Below are 21,128 nucleotides of genomic sequence, written 5' to 3' on the forward strand. Positions count from 1 at the left end.
ACTACTGCATAACTCTTAGTTAATTTTTCTCCCAGATGTTTGTCATACTTTCATTTGATGCCGGAACTGTGGAGGTTGTCCCATTGTCATGGTGCCCTAGTGATGGTTTTTGTTATTGGCCTCCATCACACTTGCATAAAGAAATTAAGAAACTAATTACTAGCTCTGCAAATCCACATTCTGATTGGGAAAATATGATGAAAAAATAATTTACAGAACAGGTAAATTTTTCCTAATTTTTTTTTAATCGTATGAATTCGTTCACTGTAGCGCAATACAACAACGCACGACAATATCTGGCCTAATCAGAGCAAACCTCGGATTTAGCAAGTGAACTTGAACTGGGTCGTGGCAAACGAAAATGTAAAGTAAAGAAAATAAGTTCACCAGTTAAAGAATTAACTGATTATTCTAATTCTTCATCCGAAAGTTCAAGTAAGTTGTCAGATGTTTAGAGGATTAATTGGAACTTCGAGTATATTCGAAATATAATGCTAAAGAGTATGGTATGATTTTAAACACTGATATAGCTCGTTATCCAATTAAAAAGAAAGTACCAAAACATAAACCTTTGCCAAAGCCACCTCATCTTCCATCAAATTGCTCCCAACGTTTTCTATACTTTGTTGTTGTAAGTTCCTATATTTAATTCTGTTGTTTTCTAATATAAATCCTTAAAACAACTGCTTTTATAGCTTCTTATCTGGATTTGCATCAAACTGTGGCTCAGATTTTTCAGACTGGTCGTAAGTTAACTAAATTTAAGAGTTTTAACGAAGTTAAAACGTGTTTTTTTAGGTTCCAAAAATGATATTGAGGCTGAATCATTGTTGCTTTCCAATTAAAAAAATGCATCTGATAATCCAGTACGAAACGGTTTCCATGATTTTAAAAACTCTGGTGGTAAGTTCCAAATTTAATGCTTTTGTAGGGAAATATTATAAGAATACTTTGAATTAGCTTCCTGCAAAAACACTGACATTGAAGTTAGACCAACGTTAAATAGCAATTACTCTAAAAACGCATCAAGTCGTTCACCTTTGAGCTCCCTAGCTTTATCTAATTCTAATGGTGAATTTAAAAAATTTAGTATTAAATATCAATTTTAAAATATCGTGTTTTTAGCTCCTTTCAAAAAAAACTAATGGTGGAACCTGATTGACGTTTAATAGCAACCCAAAAATTCATCTGAACTCTCACGTAGCTGCTACTCTGGTTTTTCAAACTCTTGTAAGGTTCAAAAAAATAATCCAACGGAAATATTTTTTTAAAACTTGTTATTTTAAGCTTTGTCCAAAAACGTTGATAACGAAGCCAGACTAATGAATAATGGAAACTCAAACAGTGTACCTAGTCTTTCACCAATGTGCTCCGAGTAGTACAGTCATTTTAGCCCAAAAATAGAGGGAACCCGGAACAAATTGAAACAAAGCTGAAAATTTCAGATCTTATAGATTTTTGGGCGTTCTTTAACGTGGTGTGGTCTCCCACACTCTTCCATTGGAGGAATTATATAGGCCTGTGCGAGTACTCGATCAAAGGCGAGTACTCGATCGAGTCTCGAGTCGAGTACTCGACTCGAGACTTGAAAATCAAAATTTTAGGACTTGAGAATAATTTCGAGTCCTCAAAAACCCACAATACTGGACTCGAGGAGGACTCGAACTGAGGCTTAAGGTGAAGCCTCATAGATTTCAGGATTTTCAAGCGCCCATAACTCGGGTTCTACGCATCGCAGCTTCATTTAGTTTTGTTTTTCTTAATCTAGAGTGCCATTGCCAGGGCATCATCGAGTTCAAACAGTGATACCTATATACTTTAAAATGTTCAAACTAGGGCATCATCGTGCAAAATTTTAATCGCGCTAACGGTTAATTTGTTAATGACTCTCAAACATGCGGCCTAAAAGTTTCGATTTAGATTTTCTAATTTTATAAATTTACTCAAACGTCATAGGACGAACCTTCCTAGACCCGAGGAAAAAAGAATTATCACTCTAAGTGAAATAGCCTTCGAGATATAACCGTTAATGTGAACCACTAATTTCGCTCTTTTTGAAGCAAAATTTTTAAAATACGCGCAATTTCACTAGCGGTGCCATGCGGCTAAAGAGGGGAACTATTAAAATTTTCAAACTTTTGTTATTAAACGGAATAAAGATGTCACTCTAAACCTTTACAAAAATTCTTGGTAGTGAAAGGTTTTGTTGGGCCCATTCGACCCCCCCCCCTACAACATGAAAGAATGTAACCAAGGAGGATCGATGTAACCGCTATCACTGCTTAGTTTACGAATGACGTATCAGCCCTCTCCTTTCATAACAACAACCTCTGAAATACACACGTGTCTACTATGACTGACTCTAGTTCGAAGCATCCTTATAACATGTGGATCCAATTTTGAGACAAGCCCTATACTTCACATTATAACCTAAGAAACAGACAATCTCCACACGGGGAACAGATCTTTCCTCAGGCAAAATAGACCCACTCTAAGACTGATTTATACAATGCTAAAAGCCAACTTGTCCAATCTAATTTTATTGTCCCGCCGTTCTTTCGCGACAATTAGGATGCCTCGAAAACCCTCTTTCGGCACCATAAAAGGGATGGAGCTTCTGTATTGTTAAGTTTATCTTAAAACGGGTGAAAAAGGTCTTTCTTGTACGAAAATGTTGAAAATACTTTTTGCAGCCAGTCATATATAGTACTGAAATAAAAGGAAAAAGCAAACTTCAAGAATATAGGATTTACTTGGAATCCCAACAAATGTAGCTTAATGCTTGACATTGCGCGCTCGCAAGCTTATGAATAGTACGAAAACATACTTCCTTGAAAGCGGAGTTCTTGCTCATTTCATTTTTGTTTTCACGAGACCCTGCAAACATCGACTTTTTACTTTAGTCTATCCAAACCACTGTCAAATCTCAATTTAGAAAGAAGAATCGTTAGATTTCAAAATATCTATTATAGTACAGGAAAAATAGGTTTTAACCCGCAACAAATTGAAAAAAAGCTGAAAATTTCAGATCTTATAGATTTTTGGGCGCTCTTGAACGTGGTGTGGTCTCCCACACTCTCCCATTGGAGGAATTTCCGCCATATTGGAAAATGGCGGACAAAATCGAGAAAACGTTTAATAACTCCGGTTCTACTTAACCGATTAACACGTAATTAGGCTTCTATTGTAGATCACCTTCAAACACATAATTCACCTCTTAAGATAGTTTGTCCTACAACTAACCGGAAGTTCACAATCTGACCCTGAAGATTAGCCTCATATAAAAAATGGGGATTTAAAGCATTTATGGTTTCTATTTTCAGAATACGTTTCGAAAATTAAACAAATAGTTCCTATTACTGACAAATTTTGTTTCTTTTCTGACAAGAGCTATAATGTATAGTACGGGAAAGGGTAAAACAGCCTTTGTACCATCATAAAACTTAATGTTTTAATATATACCATTGTTCGCCCACACTTGTCAATACGGCTTAAGTTGAGTTAAAGCGTGTGAAACAAAGTTGACATAACCAAGTGTATACTTTAAATGAAGATTATGGAATTGAGCTTTTGAATTAGCTTCTCTTTCACCAACAAGTGCGGCAGCAAAGCAGCATTTAAATAGAGTTTATCCCAAAGTTCAAACGTGGCTTGGAAGCAGCCTAAATGCTAGAGAATGGGGTTGGAGATAAGTAGGATCTGAACTGTAACCAATCGTTACCACTCTACAACCTGCTGCAGCTGAGCTTCTGCAGGTGATCCCTCTTAAATGCAAGGAAGTCTGTGACTTGAAATGTGAATGCGGTAAAACTGGTCCAGTCTGTTCTTCAATTTGTAGAGAACGCAAGGGAGTATCTTGTTCAAATGAACATGGAGATTTTGAGGCTCAACCTCAATTAGAGGACTATGTTTAAACTTAAGCTTAACCAATATTGATAAATGTACTAATATACAAGTTGGTTAAACCAAAACAAACCTCTCCGATACGAGACGCAATTAAGAGGTTATTCTTAAATAATTAAGAAAATATAATTGATATTAATTACTTTAGTCGTCAGTAGTTTAACGTAATTCTACTGAAGTCGTTTTAAGAAACTTAATTCCCAAAATAATTTTAGACATAGCTATTGTTGACGTTTGAATTTTAGTGTAAGCCTCTTTAACAATTTTTCGAAATTTAGGATATATAAGGCGATTGATTCACAATAAATGATAAGAAATCCGCAATTGCATGAACCTTTGGTTGAAGCCCTGAATTGGGAGGCTAGAAGTTTCTCGTAACCCTAGCCGATCGCCACGCACTTCTTGATCCTAATGTTGGGAGTAGAAGCCAAAAATTACTGCGAACACGTTTGCTCCGATTTGCCAACTGCGGACGCGGTGACCGACACACAGACAGACAGACACCCCCCACACACGTCCAGTATAATACCTCTCCGTGACGTCATCGTCACATAAAGAGGTAAAAATATAATGGGAATAATATATTTTAGGTTTAAAACCCTCTTTGCATTTATTTCGCTTGAAACCGTTTCGAAATACTCAAAAATTAGATTTGCCTTACCTTTCGGGCTGGATTGTGAACTTCCGGTTAGTTGTAGGACAACATATCTTAGGATCAATTATGTATTTGAAAGTAATCTACAATTGAAGCCTAATAACTGGTTAATCGGGTTAGTAGAACCAGAGTTATTAAACTTTTTCTCGATTTTGGAAATGTATTCTGAAAATAGAAACCATAAATGCTTTAAATTAGAGATGGCCGATACCAGGCTTAACCTGATACCGATCGATACCGATATGGTATCGGTTCATCCCTTCAGGCCCGTACTAAGAAAGATTTTCGCTTATTAGTTGTTAGATAAACTGAATTCAGGTACTTTTTATATAAATATGAACTCGTCACGATTGTAATTCATAGAAATGAGATATTATCACCATCATTACGTTACGAAAAGACCTAAAAATGTCATGTAGCGTCATATAACGCATTTTTAACGAGTATTGGTTTAGTATCGGTATCGAACCAACCGATCCGATACTATCGGGAAACCCCGAGTATCGGTGCCGATACCGATATGGTATCGGTACCGGTTCATCCCTACTTTAAATCCCCATTTTTCATATGAGGCTAATCTTCAGGGTCAGATTGTGAACTTCTGGTTAGTTGTAGGACAAAATATCTTAAGAGGTGAATTATGTGTTTGACGGTGATCTACAATTGAAGCCTAATTACGTGTTAATCGGTTAAGAAGAACCGTAGTTATTAAACGTTTTCTCGATTTTGTCCACCATTTTCCAATATGGCGGAAATTCCTCCAATGGGAGAGTGTGGGAGACCACATCACGTTAAAGAGCGCCCAAAAATCTATAAGATCTGTAATTTTCAGCTTTGTTTCGATTTGTTGCGGGTTCCCTCTATTTTTGGGCTAAAATGACTGTACTATTATTATTATGCCTAAAACTAAGGAAAGACGGCGCAAGAGTGCGGGATTCGTGAAATCGGCTTATCGGAAAAATTATTTTAATACATAGTGTATTTTTGTCTCTATTATTTTATTGTTATTGAAACCTTGGTGTCAGTAAAGTTAAGTAAACTTAGTGAAGAATTAATAAAGTATAACTTTTGTTTTGTCAAATTACGTTTCCTCAATTACACTTCAATTGGCTACGTAACCCCACGTATCGGGTCAAGTTGTTTTGGGATTGGAATGTTTCAGTCCGCTCCTATCTGAACAATTAAGACTCTCCCAGAGCCGTTTTGGATGAAAGTCATAAAATGTGGGGTATAGAGTAATTTCGGTTGAGAGGGGGAGTGAACTGTGTATCCCCTACGTTAGGGGCAACATTGTACTAGAGAATACTATTTGCCCCCGGAAGGGAAGGGAAGGGGGATATCACTAAGGTAAGAGATAGAGGGTTATGACGTTGCCGTATATGGGAAAGAAATTACTCTATAGGGCTTGTCTCAAAATTGGATCCACATGCTTCGAACTAGGGTCAGTCATAATAGAGTCGTGTGTATTTCAGAGGTTATTGTTAAGAAAGGAGAGGGCAGATACGTCAGTCGTAGACTCAGCAGGGATAGCGGTTACATTCTTTCATGTTGTAGGGGGGGGGGTCGAATGGGCCCAACAAAACCTTTCACTACCGAGAATTTTTGAAAAGGTTTAGAGTGACATCTTTACTCCGTTTAATAACAAAAGTTTGAAAGTTTTATTAGTTCCCCTCTTTAGCCGCATGGCACCGCTAGTGAAATTGCGCGTATTTTTAAAATTTTGCTTCAAAAAGTGCGAAATTAGTGGTTCACATCAACGGTTATATCTCGAAGGCTATTTCACTTAGAGTGATAATTCTTTTTTCCTCGGGTCTAGGAAGGTTCGTCCTATGACGTTTGAGTAAATTTATAAAATTAGAAAATCTAAATCGAAACTTTTAGGCCGCATGTTTGAGAGTCATTAACAAATTAACCGTTAGCGCGATTAAAATTTTGCACGATGATGCCCTAGTTTGAACATTTTAAAGTATATAGGTATCACTGTTTGAACTCGATGATGCCCTGGCAATGGCACTCTAGATTAAGAAAAACAAAACTAAATGAAGCTGCGATGCGTAGAACCCGAGTTATGGGCGCTTGAAAATCCTGAAATCTATGAGGCTTCACCTTAAGCCTCAGTTCGAGTCCTCCTCGAGTCCAGTATTGTGGGTTTTTGAGGACTCGAAATTATTCTCAAGTCCTAAAATTTTGATTTTCAAGTCTCGAGTTGAGTACTCGACTCGAGACTCGATCGAGTACTCGCCTTTGATCGAGTACTCGCACAGGCCTAAATACTGGTGACGAACGTCGTGAGACTTGACGAGAACGAAGACAACGACTGTTGAGAAACCAAGAAGCGCAGACCGAGTCGTCTGGAGAAGAAACCAGGAGCAATCAAACCTCATCTTCATCCAATGATGGATCCTCTTATTTCCCCTCGGAAGAAGTACCAGATCTACCTGAGGAATCTGAGCCAGACGCATTCGCCTTATTCTCAGATCCTCCAGCGGTTTTCCGAGTGAATCGGATACCGCCAGACCTTTCTCCACCTTCCTCTCCTGATAGGAGCTCGAGGGAGAAGTCTCTCCCTCTACCCTCTCCTATATCTCACCCTGACGATTCCAGTTCTTCCTCTAACTCTGAGGAAGACGATAAGGAATTGTCCAATCCTGTTCCCATAAATCCTATGAGATTTGTCAATCCTTTTCGTAAAGGATGGAAACGTGAGATAGTACTGAGGAAGAATCCAAATCCTGGAGGTCCTGAAATTGACATTTATTATCACCCTCCAGCAACATATCCGCATAAGACTCTTCGGTCTCGCGCAGACGTAGAACAATATTTACGCGTGCATGCTATCAGAGATGTGACTTCTCGTGATTTTAACTTTTCGCGTCAAGCAATCTCGCGAGAACGATGGGAGACTGTGCGGGACGCTCATTGACAAGTATCTTTGCAAGGGGATTCAGCATCGGCAACGCCGTTTCGCGTCGAACCCTCCGTGAGGCCCAAGACTACTCCACCGCACATGGTCCCTGATGAAAGGTACATAGCCCGCCGAAGATACAGGCCAAAGTAAGATGGCGCCGAATCTGCGCCGCCTGACACACACGGGTCCACCCCACCTTGCAGCAGACGACTTTTCTTTGGGGGAGGATGTAACCGTCCACACCAAGCACCTCCTTCCCGTGAAAAACCGCGTCGTCTGCTTTGTTCATTTTTCATGTTTTACAATTATTTTTGTATAATGTAAAATTGTCCCGAAGTGGCGCCTTAAGCGCCACTGCTGTCAATGTATAAAATACATTTTTAGCGGGAATAGAAACCCCCACCTACGTCTGTAACGGGGTCATTTGTCAGTAGTCAGTTCCTTGTAATCGCGCTCCAGTTCGGACGTGTTTGTTTTGGTTTTAGAATAAATCTAAGTTATTATTGTAAACCACACTGCGTTTTCTTCTACAATGGTAAATATTGCTAGTCATGGACAATAAGTCCTTTAAACGGGAACCTGGGAACTTCTTAGTTTTTCTAGTTTCAATTTAAATTCTTTGTGAGCCGTGAAACTAGGCCTCCTTTCCTACATTTTAATTTTACGGTTACAAATGGTTTTGAAAACAGTCTTATATGGTAGGCTTGAGAAAGGATATAGGACACTAATAACACCATATCTGTGCTTATTTCTAAGACCCCCATAGGCTTATTTTTAAACCAATTTAAGAAATATATAAATTATATATAAAATTTCAATTTAAATATTTATTAATTTTGTATGCAAGGTATATACAAGTTTTGAAAAGTCTGGCCAAATTTAGGTAGCGTGTTCTCGGAGTCACTCCGAGTGAAAATGTCCAAAGAACCATGTTCCTAAATTACGCCATTTCAGAGTTATGAGCTTTCAAAAGTAGCCCCAAAATCAACAAAATAATGAAACTTGTATTATGTCTTGCTCATCTTGTTTTCGATAAAATGCGCAATTGCATAAGCCAACCGAAAGAAATGAGAGGTTAAAAGTTTGGAACCAGAAGGGGGCGATTGTGTGTAGAAGTGTGCTGTCGCTAAGAAACAGGTACATTTAATTCTTATTAACACAGGTACATTTAATTCTTATTAACACAGGTACATTTAATTCTTATTAACACAGGTACATTTAATTCTTATTAACACAGGTACATTTAATTCTTATTAACACAGGTACATTTAATTCTTATTAACACAGGTTGTACAGAGAGCTTGAAATGCAGTTTACAAGAATTGTTAAAAGTGTTCACCATTAACGTTTATGCAAACTTGGGCACGTCTTGAAAGGACTCTCGAACACGGTGAAAGATGTCAGGCGTGTTTCGGATACTCACAGATCCGTCAATTATGCGTTGTCTCAGGTATTGGACATCACGAGCTTCGGTGCGGTAGATCAAGTCTTTGATATGTCCCAAAAGAAAAAATTGCACGGATTTAAATCCGGAGATCTAGCTGGCCACTCAACAGGTCCACCTCGGCGTACTCACCTCCCGGGGAAAGTGACATAAGATGACGTCTGAAATGTGGTGGCGCCCCGTCGTGCATGAACCACATTCGTTGATGCAATCTTAACGGTAGGTCGTCCTGTAGGTCTGGTAAATCATTTTTTAGGAAGGTCAAATAAGCCTCACCATTTAGTCTTGGTTGTACAAAGACCCTTCCGATCAAATTATCGCCGACAATCCCGCACCATACGTTTAGACTAAACTGTACTTGGTGTTGGTATGGTAGGCTTGAGAAAGGATATAGAACACTAATAACACCATATCTGTGCTTATTTCTAAGACCGCCAGAGGCTTATTTTTAAACCAATTTAAGAAATATATAAATTATATATAAAATTTGAATTTAAACATTCATTAACTTTGTATGCAAGATATATAGACGCCAATCTAGGGGTGTGTCTGTTTGTGTTCGTCCGTTGTTACACTAATGCACTGAGTGAGCAGTTCTCATTGTGTTGATATTTTATATTGAAGAAATCCTACAAAACCTTAATATTTTCTTTTTTCAAAATTTAAAATTAATATATCGAATTACTTTTCGTAATTTCGATGCCTTTAGTAGTTTTATAGCTTTAAGCTCTATTTCATTTTGATGCTCCAAGAACATTTTTTTAAATATTATTTGAAATGGCTGTTAATATTTGGGCTGTGCGAGCCTTGAATTTTTGGTTTCGAGTCGAGTCTCGAGTATTGAAAATTTCCCTTATTGAGAATCGAGCTGGGTCTTGAGTATCGAGTAGCTGGAAAATTTGTTTCGAGTATTTATCGAGTAATTGGCAATTTGTTTTTTTTTGGATTTCCACACTTTCTGTTAATTTATAGCTCTAATAATTGGCATTTAGAGAAATTTTGATCATCGACAACTACATCAAAAAATTCCCAGACGGTATAAGTATTAATCCCTTTAAGTTTAACAAACTTAATTCCTCATGAATATGTTCTTCGGAATCTCATTCGTCACCGAAGTCAGTTCTAGCTATTATTATACTTCACGCAAAGTCTCAAGCGAAAATTACTAAGATGAACTTCGTAAAACAATGGAATAGAAGAGATGGTTTATTTGCATAAAAAGAATCGCATAGGATTCACGAGATTATACACAGAAAATTATTATATACATGAAAAAGAATCTATTCACAGTAAAATGAGAAAACATTAAAAATTAAAACAAAGTGCAGTTTGCAAAATTGAGTAGAACAAATTTCAAAATTTTCAGTGAATTTGCTACATGTGTTTTTCATTCGAGTTAAGAGGTGTAAGCTTTTGTGCGGTAAATAAAAGGTGGAGCGATGGCGCGATCTCTGATGGACCTGAAAGTTCAATTTTTCTAAAACGGCTGGTAAGGATACAAAGTAGTGGATAAGTTTATAAACAAATTTAACATCATAAAGATTTAAATGACAACGTAAAGTATAAAGGGCGAGAATCTCAAATAGGTATATAATAGTCATAGTGAGCTTAGGGTATTAAAAACGTGTGGCAATATTCTACAAATTTTCTTTGAACAATTTATACTCTATCAAAGAGGTGGGCACTAACGCCACCCCAAGCAACCCATCCAAATACGACACGATAACGAACAAGACTAAGATATAAAATTCGGAAATTAATTAGAGAACCAAGTTTCCATGTAATTTTTAGAGCTACACAGAGAGTTCGCCTACATCTATTGACACAGCCATGGATATGATCAGAGAAAAGGAGATGGAATCAAAGATAACACCAAGATATTTGGTTTTATCTTTAATCAGTATAACTGAGCGTTCAATGACGTAAAAAGTGCGAACAGCCCTACTAAATCGGCGAGTGTATGCAACATGAACAGATTTTAACGGATTGATGGGAATGTATTTACGAAGACACCATTGGGCCACTGCGTCAATATCCCTTTGCAAAAGCAATCCGTCATGAGCTGAATCAATCACTTTAGTAAGTTTATTATCGTCGGCAAACTGAAGTAGATTGGAATGACGAACTGCCTAATGAAGGTCATATAGATAAATGTTAAAAAGAAGAGGCCCCAGGGGCGAACCCTGTGGGACCCCACAATGTACTGGATATGACACAGAACTAAGCGCACCTTTGCACTTGACACCATAATGCTAATAATTACAAATCCAATCAAGTAGTTTGCCATGAAAACCAAATGTAAATAATTTATCGCGTAAAAAAATCTACGGGGAACTCTGGCAAACGGGTCTCAACCACAGGTGCAACGCTGTCCATGAAAGCAGCATGATTAGTATCCACACTTTTGTTTGGGGCAAAACCATGCTGGCAATCATTAGGAAACATGGTAAACCAACGCTGGACATGGACATGCATAACAATATTAAAAACCTTAGCAAGTGCACACAACAGGGAGATCGGTTGGTAATTTTTTGAGTCGCACTCGGAACCAGATTTGAAAACCGGTACAACAACAGCCTGTTTCCAAATGGAAGGGAATATTCCGGTAGAAAGAGACAAATTAAAAACGTGTTCTAACAGAGATAGTAGGAGATCCCCACAGCCCTTGATAATAAAAGCAGGGACACCATCGACCGCTGTGGAGAACTTAGCAGGGAGTTTAACAATAGCCCGACGAATGTCCGCTTGTGTTATAACCTGATTAGAGTAAGGGTGATTAGCTAGAGGCGTCAAAAGTGTATGTCCCAGTACGGTCAGTGTTATCGACAGCAATACCAAAAAAGTGGGCCCTGAAAAGTTCTGCAAGTTCGCAAGGTTCAGTCACCAAAGGTTGTCCCCGCTTTAAAGCAATGGTGTCAGACCTTAACCCGAGGTTGCCCTTGATATATCTCAAAAGTGTTTTAGGATGCGAAAGTGCGTACTGGCACGTGGCCGTAGCCATAGCCATAGCCATAGCAGTACGATCACGCGCGAGAAGGCGCCGCCTAGCTGTAGCACGAAGTCTACGAAATTCTATGGCATCAGACAGAGCACCGGTTTTTTTGTCTTAAAATAGTAACGTTTTTGTTTCAGTGCCATTCTAAGATCTTATGAATACCAATTGGGAAATTTCCTATTGCCGCGCTTAAGTTTCTTAGGAATTCCCCCAAGTTCATAGCTGTAACAAGACGATTGGTAATTAATTCAGCACAATAATCAACATCAGTAGAAGCTGGAACATTAGACCAATCATGTGGTATAGAGGAGATTGTAGTCTTCTTGAATGTAAACGTAAGCAGGTCCCTGAGGCGGAGTCACAGAGCCAAGGTTAACAGAAAAAGTCATAGTGAACGGTGTCGGTGGGTGATACTTATCAATAGCAACAACTAGTCCATTAATATTAGTTAGGCAAAGGTCTAAAAGATTAACTGTGCTAAGGGTAAGGTTAACCTGGGTAAAATTAAGAGCAAAACACAAATCCATAATGGAAGTAGCTTTAGCTTGGGTAAGGGAGGAGCAGCACTGATAGCCATAAAGGTTCCAATCGACTCCCGGTAGATTAAAATCACCGAGTAAAATTACATTTGTCAATGAGGGGTCTATGACAGATACTAATCGGTTATAATACTCTTTGTACTCCAAGTTAGAAATTCTGGAATAAGGGAACGACGGGAATCAAGTCTAATATCTACAAACACACTTTCAGAAGTAGCCTCAAGGGCATGCCTCCGAAGGCAAACAATAGAATTCTTTATAGCAATCAGGGAGCCCCCACCTCGAACATTTTTAAAGTTGAGGGTCAAGGCGATCGGCAAGATGTTACCGTGTATTGGGACGGAAAATAATCACTTGAAAATGTGAACTATTCAACCACGTTTTTGTGATACAAATTATGTCCAAGTAAGTGGTAACAATTTTTCTGAAAAACTCATCAGATTTTGTATGAAGACAGCGAACATTTTGGTTAGCAATGGCAAGCTCTGGCATAATATTATGCATAAGTTTGATGAGTAGTATCACTTAATCCAGAACTATGTTTGTGAGTATCCGGAAGAACACCGTGGAAGTCAGTGATTATGCAATGTAATGGCCAGATCAGAACGTTTTTCAAACTCATTAGCATCAGTACAATTAACGTAAAAAGAGGAATGGTCTGCCGCAGGGTTTTTAGGTTTAAGTCGAAGACAATGAGCAGTCATTATACCAGCTTCTTCAGAGAGTGTGTCCTGTTAGTCTTTGGAGAGCAAGGGAACGTTGAGGCGACTAGTTAGTTATTGCTTTGAGCTTTGTGGTACTGGCAGACCCAGTCTGCACAGGCTAGGATTGGTTTTTGGTTGAAGCCAAACGGCCATCGCGGGACAAGTGAGCAGAACAAATGCGGTAGGACCTGGAAACTGAGCGGGAGGAACAGTAAAGTTGGTGTACAATGATGAAGATTGATGTCGGGTGGTGACGTCAGCAAGTGACTATGGAGCACTTCGCTCTAATATACTTTAATTATTACATGAGAGACAATATAATTTTATTACTATTAAAGATACAATATACTTTAATTATTATTAGAGAGACAACAAACTTTAATTATTACTAAAGATACAATATACTTTAAATATTATTAGAGAGAAAATATACTTTAATTATTATTAGAGAGACAATATACTTTAATTATTATTAGAGAGACAATATACTTTAATGATTATTAGAGAGACAATATACTTTAATGATTATTAGAGAGACAATATACTTAAATTATTACTAAAGAAACAATGTATTTTAAATATTATTAGAGAGACAATATACTTTATTATTAGAGATACATTCTCTAACTCTTATTAGTGATACAATATAATTTAATTATTATTAGAGAGAAAATAACTTTAATGATTATTTGAGAGACCATATACTTTAAATATTATTAGAGAGAAAATATACTTCAATGATTATTAGAGAGACAATATACTTCAATGATTATTAGAGAGACAATATACTTCAATGATTATTAGAGAGACAATATACTTCAATGATTATTGGAGAGACAATAAACTTTAATTAAAATTGAAAGGAAAAAAATTATTATTAAAAAGACAAAAATTATTTTTACAAAGACAAAAATTATTATTAGAAAGACAAATATTATTATTAGAAAGACAAAAATTATTATTAAAAAGACAAAAATTATTTTTACAAAGACAAAAACTATTATTAGAAAGACAAAAATTATTATTAGAAAGACAAATATTATTGGTAATGCAATAATTGTTATTAGAAAGACAATAAATATTATTCGAAAGACTATAATTATTATTAGAAAGACAATTATTATTAGTTGCACAAAACTGTGCGTGGTTTAATTGACTACATACAGGTGAATAAATAAATTACCATTATTTTCCGGAAAAACTGTAATCTAAATTTCAAAAATTTTAATCGGTAATTTACCTTCATTTATTCGAAAAAATTATTAAGTCTAATTCTTCTGACAGGTGGCCAAACCCTTGTGTTCTTCTTAACATACCAGATATTGCTGACCAAAGACAAGATGGACAGTATTTTTGACGCCGCGAATACTATAAATACGACGCTAATGTCTTGAAAGGTCATCTTCGAAAATTCCGTACTTTTCTGTCCCATTAGATATTTCGTGCAGGATATCTTGTTCGCTCGGATACGATGTCCAGTTTCCCAAAAGTGTTGAATTCTATAAATATAAAATAAAACTGAACTTCAAGAAAGACAGACATTAGATTAATTTAGACCCAGAATGCCTCGCAGTGGCGTTGCCAGGGGTTTTTTGGAGGCGCTTGAGCCCCCTGAAAATTCTCTGAAGCCCCTCCTAAAATTTCTTAAAAGGGCTCCCTTACATTTACCTAAAGCCTCTCCTAATTATTCAGTTGAGGTGAATTGAAGTTTTTACTATATGAAAGTGAAATACACATAGAAACACTATATCATATTTATATCATCTAGAGCGTATGTATACAGTCGTAACAGTCTATTTTCATGATTTGTCTATAGTATAGCTACCCTACACCGTCCCAAGCACTGATGGCAACATCTTCCCTCTTTCGTCTCAATCGCCTGCCTTCCGAAGCCAGGTCTAAAAAATAACATCTCCCCGTCCTTACCCACTAAAGTACCTAGGATCTCCGAATCGAATAATTGAAATTATGCCATTAACGCCCCCCCCCCTTCAATTAAGCACGCCCACTAGTCACACTCGAGTTTAGTCTATAGTCCTGATATTGTCTAGGGATGCACCGATGTGGGTCCAGCCGATAAATCGGCCGATATTATCGGCCCATAAAAAAATAATATTTCTCCATAAATATCGTTTCCAAGAGTAGAATCAGCATTATTTTGGACCATTTACGTTTTTACTTTGTTTTATTAGAGACACGTGTCACATTTCTAACGTTTAATGTGGTACCTATACATATTTTAGCCCTAACCCCCTTCCTTAAAAATGGTGTGGTCTAACTTAAATCCTTGCTTGGTTTTTAGTAGAAAAGCAGCTCCTTTCCTTGTTTAGCATGAAGTAGCGTTATAAGCAGACTTTTGGACCACAAGTGAAAAGTTCAAAATGTAAATTAGTGACACCAAACACATTAGAGAGCGTCAGTGTCGACCTCGATTGTCTACGGGAGGTATGGCGAACTAGGGAAATTACTTTCTCATAGTCGTAAACGGCATAGAACTGAGATTGTGGAAAACCTTGCATTTTTCAAGGCAAATGTTAAATTGTGGGCATAAATATTTTTGATGTGTTTCAATTAGTATTCATTGAGTACTTTTTTTCTTGTAAATTTTTTCCCGGAAATATCGGTTTACATGAAGCCGGTATTGGCCGAAACCGATATAAAAAACATAGGCCGATAAATTGGTCGATATATCGGTGCATCCCTAATATAGTCAATGTCAAGTTATATTCAAACATTTTCAGACTAATAAAATTAATTTGTGGGATTCGAAAGCTTTTGTGATAAAACATGCGTTCAGTCCTTAATTACTTTTCCTTATTTTATTACTCTAATATTCGCCTTATAGACAAGAGGATGTCATGATAAAAGTGGTGTGTTTTGAAAAATTGGAAACACAATACTTTAGGGAGGGCTTAAGCCCTCCCAGTTTCGAGACCCACGCCACTGATGCCTCGGGGATTAGGCATTAAGCTGAAATAGCAATCCAAGGGTGACTAGGATGGCTGCTTTAAAACGTGAGGCAGCTGGGAATTATTAGTGCTGTGCGAGTACTCGATAAGACTCGAGTACTTGATCGACTCGGAAAAGTTTCGAGTATCAAACCAAGGCTCGATAAATACTCGAACCTGCTTTTCGAAGGCCTTTAACTCTGAAATTGGGATGCAGTAGCTATAAAAATCTACTAGAAAGTCCAGCTTATTGGTTAACAGACGCGAGTTAGCGCTCATTGAGTAGTTTAGATCACAATGCCAGTGTAATGTAGTAGGGTAGGAGCTCCTAGCTGGTTCAATAGTGGAAGTATAAGTAATAAGATACAGTTAAAGGCACGTTGACTATTATTATTATTATTATTATTTTTATTTAATTTTATTAATTTACTCATTTATTTTTTTAAGTTCAGCGTGGGAGTTGCGCGATGTATAACAATGGCTAGGAGGGACTTTGGTGTGGAATGAGATTCCGAAGAAGATAAAGTTTGTTAAATTTAAAGGTAATAGGACTAATAGCGTCTGGGAATTGTTTGAAGTAGTTGTCGATGATCAAAATTTCACTAAATGTCTATTATGAGGGCGATAAATTAACAGAAATTGTGATAATACTAGAAAATCAATTCCCTAATACTCGATAAATACTCGAAGCAAATTTTCCAACTACTCGATACTCGATTCGAGTACTCGAGACTCGGCTCGATACTCGATAAGGGAAAATTTCAATACTCGAGACTCGACTCAAAACCAAAAATTCAAGACTCGCACAGCCCTAGGAATTATCTTCAAGACCATGCAAATTGTTCGCAAGGTTTGTAAATTTTTATCTCGGCTTGAGTAGTTGAAACATTTTTGGGGAAATTTGTGCCCAAAGAGACTAAAGTGCACAATTTCTGGAATAAGTTACCTCATGTTTATGACGTTTTGGATAATAGGCGATGCCTTATTTGACATTTCAAAAATCTTGTAGGTCGATAAGAAAGGATCTTTTCCGTAATGTAATGACTTGTTCTGGGTATAACCATAATGACAGAAAAACTCCAAATGACTAAGACTACCAAAGTAGACTGCGTTTCCGTTGTTGAAGACGAAATCCTCGTCTTCTCCCGTCTTCCTCGGGAAAGTCTTCAATCTTCTCTGGAACTCTTGAAAAATATCTTGACGGTTGGCCTGTAGAAGAGGGAATTTAGTTTGAGCTTAATAGACAACAATGACAAAATGAACTTTAAGTTAGGGTTTTCATTCGGATCGGTCTATGCTATGTTCGGACAAGAGCAAATGTGTCTTAACCCGCATCGCCAGATCTGTACCACGGTGTGAGTAATTAACGAAGACAAAAGTCACTACATTCTACCTAGGTTACGGACTTTCCAGTTTTAGGGTTATGATAAGTTATTTTTTTTCAAACCGAGGAATTAAAACTCACTAAACTTGAAACAACTATTTACCTTAAGAAAGTCAACTAATGCATTGTTCTGTTGAAAAACTATGCGCGTTTTAGGGTATTTGAAGATATCGTTCATGTGATTTATGTTTCGATCTACCTGGACCGTCAATTTGGTCGACATGCTGGCCTTGAAGGCTTCAACCAAAAGGAAACAACCGACGAGGTAGGTGACCCACAGAATCTTTTGGGCACTATCGTATTTGTTAATAAATAAATCACAGTCACTTAAGGAAACCAATCGGGGCACCAATCGTTTGCAAATCGCGAACAAAAGTTTCAAATTGAACAAAATAAGAAACATATTGATAAAAATCCATACCTGAAAAAGTCAATACATCAGTTAAAATTTTAAAAAGGTTAGCTTCTGCCTGTTTTTGGGTAAAATGCCAAGTTCTGTTATATTGACTTTTACATCCACTTGCAGGCAGGGTTGGCAGATTTTCCCTAGGGTCGGTTCTAACCAAGAATAAAACCGGTTAAAAGGGTCCTGGGAAAACCAATTCTCCCCAGTTTTCGAAGTTTCGAACTAATATTAAACTATTCCTTTCATAAAGAAGGGTAAGGCGCGTTTTACTGTTTTAGACAATTAGTTTTGGTACATTTTTTTAGTTTTACTTTTTTTTGGAAAAATGTATCGCTACTTTAAAGAAGTAAGATGCGAGCCGCGTAGAATATATTTTTTCAATTAATATTTAAATTAAACTTCTATAAATTAATTTTAATTTTAAATGAACTCTCAATAGGACAAGCCTTGGATTTAGGATGCCATAAGCCTTTGTGGTAAATGAACTTTGAAAGATTTTCAGGTCGTAAATGGTTTAGACCTGTGAAGCCCATTTTCTTGTAGTGTCCTGGGAAAAACTAGTTTTTCTCATTTTTCCCACTAACCTAGTTTTTGACGGGAAAACCCGACCCTGCTTGCTAGTGACTAGTGGGCAATTAAGAAATAGAGAAGAGATACACCAAAGGTCGAAAGATATCAAAAATTTCGGTCAATGATATTTGGTATTCGTCTTATTCGACAGGATGTTATGTTCGGAGTGAAAATATGGTTGTGTGTAAGTTCGGTTATACTCAGCCCGAAGGATATCATAAACTTGAAGAGCAAAGGGACCCAAGTAGAAATCACCGGTCTAAAATGACATATAAAATTAATATAATTTTCTTCAAATGTATCATAAACCAAAACATTGCCTGTTCGAAGTTCCTTATGACGACGGGAATGTACGATATATTTACCCTTTTATTAAATTTGAATTAAAATTAAGGTCTCACTTTAAAAAATTACTTTAAACGCCAGAAACACTTACTTTCCAGTCGGAAATAAAATGAATTCGTTGATAAAAGTATCTTCACGGGTGAACTTTTCATAAGCAAATGTTCTCGTTCTGTTGCTGTAATGCTTCTAAGGAAAAAAATGCGGAAAACAATTGATAGTAATTTTTGAAAGCATTTCGAATTGGACAAGTCCCCTTTTAATAAGTGAAAGATTGATGTCGAAAAACGTCAACGCATATGCACTATGTTATAAAGGACCGATATTTCGGCAAAAATTACACAAGGCTCATAGTGACATTATTTAGCCCTGTTTGACTTCCACTGAGTTCTAGGATGATGCCACACTAAATAGTTTTCGGGTGCGCCATATTGTGGACAATTTAGCCTACCTAGTAGGTTTAATTGAGTTTTGACGTTTGTAATGGTAAGAAGCATGAACTTTCTTTATAAGTAAAGAGCTTCATTTCTCTGTTATGTTAAAAGGTCCATTAGTAAATATCACTTAACATTAGAGATAGGGCGAAAAAACAATCGAAAATAGTGCAAAATGGGACATTTTTGATCATTGATTACTCTTAAAAGCGCGAGTGAATTTCGACGCGCTTTTCTTTAAATGTAGTGAGAATGTCACGCTATAGAAATACCTGAAAGGATACTTGCGGTTTTTTGCTGGTCTTTTAACAGTTGGTGTCACAATGTCTAAATTAAAAATGGAACGAAATATGCAAAACGGTAAACGGCTCATTTAAAAACATAAAACACCTTTGTGCCAACAATAAGGGAAACATAAAATTCAAGATGAAACAGAATATGTTTGTTTATTAAATTTATAGTATATTTTGGTATGATAAGACTATAACAGTTTACTCGTAATCAGTTACTTCATATCCGTTCTTCACTCGGTGGCCAAACTGAAACAATCGATATTCGGCAGTAAGCATATATCTTCTGTTTTATGTTCTTCAGTAGGTTTCGGGAATATCCGGTGTTATCATACTAACAGGTATTAAAAGTTTGATAAACATATTCTGTTTCATGATGAATTTTAGTGTTGCCCTTATTGTTGGCATAAAGGTCCTGTATGGTTTTATGTGAGTCGTTTACCGTTTTGCATATTTCGTTCCATTTTTTTAAGACATTGGGACACCAACTGTTAAAAGACCAGCAACAACCGCAAATATCCTTCCAGGTATTTCTGTAGTATGAAATTTGCACTTCATTTTAAAGGAAAGCGCGTCGCAATTCACTCGCGCTTATAAGAGTAATCATTGATCAAAAATGACCCATTTTGCTTAATTTCCTATAGTTTTTTCTCGGTATATCCAATGTTATGTGATACTTAATAATGGAACTTTTAACATACCATAAAAATGAATCTCTTTACACATTACTAACGTCAAAACCCACTTAAACCTACCAGGAGGCTAACTTGGCCGAAAATGGCGCAGCCGAAAACTATTTAGTTTGCCAACATTCTAGAACTCAATAGAAGTCGAACAAGCTTAAATATTGTAACTATGAGACTTGTGGAATTTTTGCCAAAATATCGGTGCTTTATAACATAGTGCATATGGCAAGGACACTTTGCACTTGTCATTCCTATTATCAAGGAAGGCGCTATCGCGTAGAAAAATCTAACTGGGCAGTAAAATGCTAAGAAACTTTAAATACCCAGGGTTTGCAAAAATACAGCTATTTCCAAAAAAACTAGATCAGCCTAAACTTTAGTCTCATTAAAAATAAAGGTTTCAACTCTGGCTTTTTTTCTCGATAGTGAAAACTCGTCTAGGTGGTTCTTGCCAACCCTGCAAATACCAAGCATAATTTTGCCTTGGTCAATCTGGTTCATGAGAATTAAGAAATATTTAAAAGCGTTGTCGCTATAAAAGGCGAAATTTTAAAATGTAGTATGATATATGAAAGAGTACTTACCATTAACAACACGACTTTCATTAAAACTCGGTTATCCATGACTGATTATTTTTTAAGTATCAAGAATATGTCCAAACGAATAACAAGCTCTAAAAGTTCAACGGAAATCGTGGAAAAGAAACAAAAAATATACTGAATTATTTATAAACATTTCTTTAATAAATAGTTCTGAAATCTAAGAATTCTAATCTATTTTTTTAACAAGCTCATTCGCAGGTTTGAAACCATATAAAATAGCATTTTAATGGAAATTAAAAGTGAGTTTCCCTATTCAACATTATTATACAATATACATTTCATCATTATTTCTCAAAACTCTACAAATATAGCAGCGAT

The sequence above is a fragment of the Phalangium opilio genome, unplaced genomic scaffold (assembly GCF_054372755.1).
Source record: "Phalangium opilio isolate 3A_F unplaced genomic scaffold, DU_Popi_V2 ptg000009l_1, whole genome shotgun sequence".
Classification (NCBI taxonomy): domain Eukaryota; kingdom Metazoa; phylum Arthropoda; class Arachnida; order Opiliones; family Phalangiidae; genus Phalangium; species Phalangium opilio.